The 9,267-nt window shown below is 45.4% G+C and overlaps 1 pseudogene; it reads left to right on the forward strand.

The window, feature by feature from the left end:
• Positions 1–9,267, forward strand: part of LOC119338520 — a 41,736-nt pseudogene that overhangs the window by 11,340 nt on the left and 21,129 nt on the right.

Raw genomic sequence — 9,267 nt, forward strand, 5'->3', positions numbered from 1 at the left:
TGACCGTTCAAAAAAAATTTGGTCCTTGCCGGCTTGGCTTTCAGTGCCAGGCCTCGGTTTCTTGGAGCGGCATTCGTCAGGTCTTGGCCGGTCTTGCTGACCATCTATGCAGCATTCCTTTGTTCTTCTTCAGTTGTTGACATTGTTGCAGAGAAGACAATCACTATTAAGTCTTGTTTAGATGTTCTCTACTTACCAGGTGCAGTGGTCCTCCTCATTTATGGCATTCGGCACAGCCATGACGAAGAGGGCTATGGAGGAATTGGAAATGGTTTATACAAACCCCTCAACACGGAGACAGACGGCGAGGCAGCTGTTCCGAGACTCCCTTTGCTACTGCTGGTTTTTCAGTGAGATGTCGTTTTGGTGGTTGAATCCTCTAATGAAGAAGGGCTATGAGAATCCCCTTGAGGACGAAGACATGCTTCTTTTACGCGCCACAGATCGAGTGCAAAACCAGTGATCCATGCTCATGGAGAAGCTGAATTGCAGGAAGCAGTCGCCGGCGCATGCCACACCATCATTCTTCTGGACTATTGTTTCTTGTCACAAGCGTGCCATCATGGTCTCGGGTTTCTTTGTTTTGCTCAAGGTTCTCATCTTATCCACTGGCCCAGTAATTCTCAAGGCATTCATCAATGTATCACTTGGGAAAGGGAACTTTAAATACGAAGGCTCTGCGCTGGCTGCATTATTGTTCGTCTGCAAATGTTGTGAATCATTGTCGGAGAGACAGTAGTATTTCCGCACTCGGAGATTAGGACTGCAGGTGAGGTCACTCCTGTCAGCAGCTATTTATAAGAAACAACAGAAGCTATCAAATGCAGCAAAAATGAAGCACTCCTCTGGACAAATTATGAACTATGTGACCGTCGATGCCTATCGGATTGGGGAATTCCCATACTGGTTCCATCAAACATGGACAACAAGTGTTCAGCTTTGCATTGCTCTGGCAATTCTATACAATGCAGTTGGTGCTGCAATGATTTCATCGTTGGTTTTCATCATTCTCACCGTACTCTGCAATGCTCCACTGGCTAGATTCCAACACAAATTTCAGAGTAAACTTATGGAAGCACAAGATGTGAGATTGAAGGCCATTTCTGAGTCACTAGTTCATATGAAGGTCTTGAAACTTTATGCATGGGAATCCCACTTCAAGAAGGTCATCGAGGGGTTGAGGGAAGTTGAGTACAAGTGGTTGTCAGCATGCTAGCAATGCTTTGGAGGGCATACAACAGTTTCCTGTTCTGGGCTTCTCTTGCTTTGGTTTCTGTGGCAACCTTTGTAACATGCTATCTTTTGAAAGTCCCTCTTGATGCTAGCAATGTCTTCACCTTTGTGGCAACTCTACGTCTCGTGCAAGACCCAGTTAGGACGATACCGGATGTTATTGCAGTTGCGATACAAGCTAAGGTTGCTTTCACTCGGATATCAAAGTTCCTTGATGCACCTGAGTTAAACGAGCAAGTTAGGAAGAAATATTATGGTGGAATTGATTACCCTATAGCGATGAATTCGTGTAGCTTCTCGTGGGATGAGAATACATCAAAACCAACTCTCAAGAATATAAATCTGGCAGTCAAAGCTGGAGAAAAGGTTGCAATTTGTGGAGAGGTTGGATCAGGAAAGTCGACACTTTTGGCTGCTGTACTCAGAGAGGTCTCCAAAACTGAAGGCGTGGTATGTTTTCTTCTTACTAACTTCATCTTCTAATGAAATAGATACCATACTCATAATTTAGACATTTATACATGTTTAAGATAAACATAGCCTGTTGACAACAGCGTGAAGTTCAGTTTGCAAAGTTATGAAAATTATGGTTGGCAATATTTGCCAACATAAAATATGTTCATAAATTCATTTTTCCCTAACAGCTTAATATAAATTATTTATCTTCGGATAAACATTTCAGATCCAAGTCTGTGGGAAAATAGCATATATTTCTCAGAATGCATGGATCCAAACAGGAACTGTGCAAGACAATATTCTCTTTGGATCGTCGATGGACAGGCAAAGATACCACAGGACACTCGTGAGGTGCTCGTTGGTCAAGGACCTTGAAATGTTGCCATATGGAGATTGTACTCAAATTGGGGAGAGAGGAGTAAATCTTAGTGGTGGTCAGAAGCAGCGCGTCCAGCTTGCTCGTGCACTATACCAAAATGCAGATATCTATCTTCTTGATGACCCTTTTAGTGTTGTTGATGCCCGTACAACCACAAGTCTCTTTAATGTAAGGATCATATTCATGAGTGCAGATTATATCAGCAGGTACATATTGTATTACTAGAAGATCATGAACTGTTTTACAAATCTCTTTGTGACAGGAATATGTCATGAGTGCTCTATCAGACAAGACCGTTCTTTTGGTGACTCACCAAGTGGATTTTCTACCTGTATTTGACTCCATTTTGGTATCTCTCTCTACTTAAAAAAAGTCACCATATGATGATATTTATCTGTAATTAGCTTTATTTATTTGTTGATGTCATCTAAATGATTCTTGACAGTTAATGTCAGATGGAGAGGTTATTCCGTCTGCATCTTATCAAGATCTATTGGCAGATTGTGAAGAATTTAAAGACCTTGTAAATGCCCATAAAGATACTATGGGTGTTTCACATCGTAAGAACACCATACCCCATCAAAGATCCAAGGAAGTATCAATAAAGGAGACAGATGGTATTCATGGAAGTAGATACACAGAGTCTGTGAAACCATCACCAGAAGAAACAGGGGACGCAGTTTTCAAGTCTTATATGCTTTACCTGAGCCAGAAGAAAGGCTTCCTGTATTTCTCCTTGTGTTATGATTTCTCACATAATTTTCGTAGCTGGGCAGATATCACAGAATTCATGGATGGCTGCTAATGTCCAAAATCCTCATGTTAGCACACTGAAGTTAATTTCTGTGTACATTATTATCGGAGCTTGCACAATGATCTTCTTGTTATCAAGATCTTTAACAGTCGTTGTTCTTGGGATCCAGTCATCAAGATCCGTATTTTCCCAGCTACTCAATTCATTATTCCGTGCACCAATGTCCTTTTTTGATTCTACACCTCTAGGAAGGGTTCTTAGCCGGGTAAGGGTTGTTAAACGAATGGTGATACAACAAGTTACAGAGATCTTCTCATGAGGGATTAACTTGTTCCCTTTTTCTTCTAATGCAGGTCTCTTCAGATTTGGGTATCGTTGACCTCGATATTCCATTTGCATTAGTGGTTAGCCTTGGTACCAGCTTAAATGCATGTAGCAATCTAGGGGTATTGGCTGTTGTTACATGGCAAGTTCTGTTTGTATCCGTGCCAATGATAGTTTTGGCAATTAGGTTGCAGGTAATTGGTATGACTTTGTTACTTTATGGCTAATCCTCATTTCTTTGATTATTTGATTTCATTCACACTTCACAGTTTTGCACTCAAAGTTTTAAGAAGTGAAACCTGTTGTGTTTGGTCATGTAGAGGTACTATCTAGCATCGGTCAAGGAATTAATGCGGATCAATGGTACTACAAAGTCCGCCCTAGCGAGTCACTTAGGTGAATCGATTGCAGGGGATATAACGATAAGGGCCTTTGAGGGAGAAGATCGTTTCTTTGCTAAAAATTTGGATCTTGTTGACAAGAATGCCAGCCCATATTTCTGTAATTTTGCAGCAACTGAATGGTTGATTCAACGTATAGAAATAATGAGCGCCGTAGTTCTTTCTTCTTCTGCCTTTGTCATGGCTCTTCTTCCTCAAGAAACTTTTAGCCCTGGTAAGCAATTATATAAACACCACGTTGCTTCAAATAAGCTTTTGCTACGAGAACATGACACTCCCTCCATTCTGGAATAGATAACAATTTACACATGACATGGGTCTCCAACAAACTAATTTGACCATTACATACTATGAAAATAATATTGACGAAAAATCCAATGATAGTATTATGATCTCACTAGTCCGAATACCTTTTTTATATAAAATAGTAAAGTTTAAAAAGTTTTTTTTGCGGAAGAAACTTTCTATCTATTCATCATCTGTCATGGTAGTACAGAGAACATCAGAAGTAACAAAAATTACAACCAGGTCCGTGGGTCACCTAGCGACGAATACAAGCATAGGAGCGAGCCGAAGGTGCGCCGCTATCATCGCCCTTCCTCGCCGGAGCCGGGCAAACGTTATTGTAGTAGCATCCGGGAAGTCGTGGTGTTAAGGCTCCATAGAACCAGCGCACCAGAACAACAAACGTCGTAGATAAAGTGAAGTGAAGATTGGAAAGATCAAACCTATAGACACACGACCAGAGACATGCAAAGATTGGATCCAAACAGATCCACCTGCCCTCCGACCACTGGCGGAGCTAGGTAAAATTGTTTGGGGGGCCAAACAGAAAATATGGATGTTTGGGGGGGCCAAAAGTCTACGTTTCCTCTAATCGTCCTCTCCAAATTTTTTTCCTTCACATAATTTACCCAGGCTGGGGGGGCCACGGCCCCTGCAGACCACAACATAGCTCCGCCGCTGCCTCCGACGATGGTAGACGCAACATCAAGATGAGGATAGAACATGGGAGATATTATTCCTACTAGGGGACACCACCGCAGCCACATAGCCCCAACCGAGACGCTAAACCAAACAAGAACGAGAGGGAGATCCCTCCCACTGGCGCGGGGCCGGGATTCTCTGCACCTTCACGGCCCAAAGGCCACCGGAGGCAACACGGACCGGTGGCCACGGCGACGGGAGAACGAGAAACCCTAGTTGCCTGGGAGTAGCTTCTTGGGGAGGAGGAAAGGAAAGATGCCTAAAGTGTGAAAGTTTGATTGAATGCCTTCTAGAATGTTACACTCTGAGGTAGTAATGTTTATTATTGCAAGAAAATTATATTTACCGCCCTCGGCTGGGCAGAACATTATGAACATAAAACTCCGTACATTTCTCAAGCCACCACTTGTTCTGATGATTTTATGGATAAGTTTGTATTTTTATGAAGATGCAATTCTAGTCCTAATGCTTATGCACCGGAGTTAACTAAATAAAGTACTTGATATCATTCAGTTTGTGCCATTACAAATAGTAGCACTAATTAGTTCCTTGCTTTCATACTTGCACATGTTTTGTGGGAATGGCATTGTCCTATGGTCTTTCGCTAAATACATCATTTGTTTTCTTTACTCAAAGCCAGTGCAACCTTGGGAATCAAATAATCTTGGTGGAACGGGTGAGCCAATACATGGACATACCAAGTGAAGCAGCAAAAGTCATTGAAGACAATCGACCATTACCAGATTGGCCCCAAAATGGCAATGTGGAGATTAGGCATTTGAAGGTAATCAAATGTAAATATTTACACATAAACCTTACAAGGTAAAATAAAATCCTACCTATTAACACTTATAACAAATGTATGTGATGGATTTTCATTTAACAGATCAGGTATAGGATAGATGCTCCCCTTGTACTACATGGAATCACTTGCGATTTTGAAGGTGGAGATAAGATTGGTATAGTTGGTCGAACAGGAAGTGGCAAGACAATGTTAATTGGTGCAATGTTTCGCCTTGTTGAACCTTATGAAGGGAAAATAATCATAGACTCTGTGGATATCAGTACGATAGGCTTACATGATCTGCGGTTGCGTTTGGGTATCATTCCACAAGACAACACTTTTTCAGGGTACAATAAGATACAATCTAGATCCTCTTGGGCATTTCTCAGGTGAAAACATATGGGAGGTAAGATTCTGCACAGCTAACTATGTTGTTTTTCCTCATCTTACACAATGATAAGATAAGATTATGATGACAAGGTATGACACCGAAAGAACCTGATGCGGCCCGCAACCCTTCCCGCGAACCCCGCGTCGCCTCCCACGGCGGTGGCGGGGGAACCCTAGCCGCACCGCCGCGTCCCCCTCCCCACCTCGCTCCATCTCCTCGCCGCCGCCTGAGGCACCCTCCGGGCAAGCCCGGGGCGCCAAGGATGGTGTCGGCGGGGCCTCGGTTGCCTTGCCTCTGCGTGGGAAGTCCCGGATCTGGAGTGGCGGCTCCTTTGGCGAGGCATGTGGATCTGGCGCCCTGACCACACAGGCGGCGGGATCCCGGTGGTTGTTGGCGGCTAGCAGCGACTTCTGCGGCGGTCGGTGCGCGCGATCTGGCGCCTCCCCTTCTCCCCTGTTCGGTGTGCGGGCCAGCCTGGTCGGGTCGCGCTTCCCTTGGTCGCCGGTACTGTACAGGAGGCGCTACTTGTGGTGGGGATCTAGTTCGGGCGAAATCCCTGGCCGGCCATGACCGGCCGCGCCGACGGCGACACCTGAGGGTGTCGTTCCCCTCCTTGGAGGCGTCGGTATGGACTGATCTCCTCACTTCCCCTTATCCTAGGTCTCCCGGACAAAAGCCCTAACTTTGTTGGGCGACGGCGGCGCTAACGATGTCGTTCCCTTATTGAAGGCGTCGCTTTGGGAACCTTGGGGTTGGGTGGCGCTTGTGGGTGGTGGGCGACGGTGGTGGTGAGGTCCTATCCTAGCATGGATCTACGTCCATTGCTTGGAGATGGGCTCGCGTAGGCGGAGGTCGTCGTTTGGCGTCGTGGTGGCGTCCATGGCGGAGGACCTACCAAGGCTCACGTAGGTGGAGGTCGTCGTTTGGCGTCGATGGCGGAGGACCTGGCAAGGTTGACACCTCAATCTGCTCTGAAGATGGACCAGTGGAAGATGATGGCGACGACACATATGAGTGCGTCGGACTAGTTTGTGCCCCGGACCCGGTAGATGGCTCGGTCGGGGCTTCCGATTTTAGATGTTAGGCTTAGGTGAGAGTTCTGGTTATATGGCCCAGCTTGCACCCCTTCATCATATGGATAGGAGTAGCGGCAGATGTTGCCAAGATGGCGGATTCAGACATATTGTTATACTACTTTCTAAGGTCCTCGAGAATAACCAATAAAATGACCGCATGCATCTTCCAGATGCAAAGGCCAGGGGTCATCCTCCTTTTCGAAAAAACCGAAAGAACCCGATGCAATGTTCAATCATGAGGTCATCCTCTTTTAGTACTATGGCAATTCAGCTTGATTACTTTGACATATACCTAACTATTTCGGAAAGTTCAACACATTAACAAAATGGGGTGAATAAATTTAATTGGAGGAATCTCAAATGACAAGTTACCTTTCTCATAAGAACTAGATTGCCTATGAGGAACTAGACAACTTTTCACCTATGGAAGAAATAGGCACCCGAATTTGAGTTGAGAACTCAGACGTGGGTGATGACCTCCCAGTCTCCCACCAACACTAGTAGAAAAGGGGGCCAATGTTCCAGGCCGTCCAGCCCATTAGTCCCGGTTCAATCCAGAACCGGGACCAATGGGGGCATTGGACCCGGTTCGTGAGCCCCAGGGGCCGGCCGGGCCACGTGGGCCATTGGTCCCGGTTCGTCTGGACCTATTGGTCCCGGTTGGTGGGACGAACCGGGACCAATGGTCCTCGCTCCTGACCCACCACTATTGGTCCAGGTTGGAGGCTTGAACCGGGACCAAGGATGCCCATTAGTCCCGGTTCATACCACCAACCGGGACTAAAGGGTTGGTCCTTGTTGCGGCCAGAATTTAGTCCCACCTCGCCAACCGAAGGGGAATCAGACCAGTTTATAAGCCCCTCCCCCTCTGCCTTATTGAGCTCCTCTGAAAATGAAAATAGATGCCCTTATATAGGGAAATTAGCCTAAATTCATACGGATTTTGATTAAAATTCGTTATGAATTTAAGTTGATTTTCCTCTATAAGCGCATCTATGCTCATTTCTGAGTAGTTTTTTATATTTTTTTTCTTTTTTGCTATATTTATTTTTTTCTTTTTATTTCTGAGTTGTAATAAGCCATTAAAAATAAGGATATATGCTCCTTTTTTAGTACAGTTAATCACAACTATTTTTTGCTTCTATTCATTTATGAGTAGTTTTCTATATAGTTTTTTTTTCTTTTCTGTTATATTTATTCTTTTGTTTTTATTTCTGAGTTGTAATAATTCATTAGAAATAAGCATCTATGCTATTTTTTTAGTAAAGTTAATCAAAATTATTTTTTCTTCTATTTATTTCTGAGTGGTTTTTTATATAGTTTTTTTTATTTTCTGCTACATTTATTTTTTTCTTTTTATTTCTGAGTTGTAATAAGTCATTAAAAATAAAAAAGAGGTTCAATGCTCGTTAAGACGAAGCCGCTCCACCTCCTTCCTCTAACTTCCAGCGCTGCTCCACAAAACAATGCTCCCAAGAGAGAAACAACACCGCAGTGCCGCCATCGTCCGGTCTGGAACACCAGATCCTAGGGTTTTCCTCCGGAGCAATACGAGTGGGTCAACGGTAGTCACACGACGATGCCTTCATCATGGTAACGACATGGAACGCCGCCATCGCCCACCGTCAGCTCGGTTTTCACCGGCAACTACGTCTCCCCGACTCGCAGCTGGTGCCAGATGACGGATCCCGAGATCCGAACACCCAGCCTCAGGCCGACCACCTCTGACTGAAGAGATGACCACCATCGCCGGCTGCAACGGTCAGAATTATTTTTTAGTAAAGTCATTAAAAATAAAAAAGAGGCGCAATGCTCGTTAATTTGCTTCAAGCCTTTCGGAATAGTGTCAACTGCACTGCACATAGCTCTATGCAGTCTACCGTATTCCTCAAGGCTTGAAGCTAACCAACGTGCAGGAGCATTGAGCCTCTTCGTCATCGTCTCTGCACTCAGGGCTTATAAACAGCTGTGACTGCCTCTCGCTTGGCGAGGTGGGACTAAAAAAACAGTTACAGGAAGAATCAACAAAAAAATAGCTGCAGAAAATAAAAAAGTAGTTACACGAGTCCATTGGTACCGGTTCATGGAACCAACCGGTACAAATGCCAATCTTTGGTCCCGGTTCGTTGGACCAACGGGGACCAATGCCCCCTCCCCTTTAGTCCCGGTTGGAGCCACCAACCGGGACCAAAGGGCTTCGTTTCCCGCCCTTTGCGCTGCTGAAATGAGGCCTTTGGTCCCGGTTGGTGGCACCAACCGGGACTAAAGGGGGCATTAGTCCCGGTTGGAGCCTCCAACCGGGACCAATGCTCTTGCTATATATACTGGACTTGGCAGTTTTCGCCAAATCCCATCTCTTTCTCGCCCCTGCCCCGAGCCTCTGCTCCTCGTCGCCGTCGCCGCCGAGCCCGCCCCACACTGCCCCGAGCCCGCCGCCCTGAGCCCGCCGTCGTCGCCGCCCCCATCACCGCCCGCGTCCCGC

Source organism: Triticum dicoccoides, chromosome 7B, assembly GCF_002162155.2.
Source record: "Triticum dicoccoides isolate Atlit2015 ecotype Zavitan chromosome 7B, WEW_v2.0, whole genome shotgun sequence".
NCBI classification, from domain to species: Eukaryota; Viridiplantae; Streptophyta; class Magnoliopsida; order Poales; family Poaceae; genus Triticum; species Triticum dicoccoides.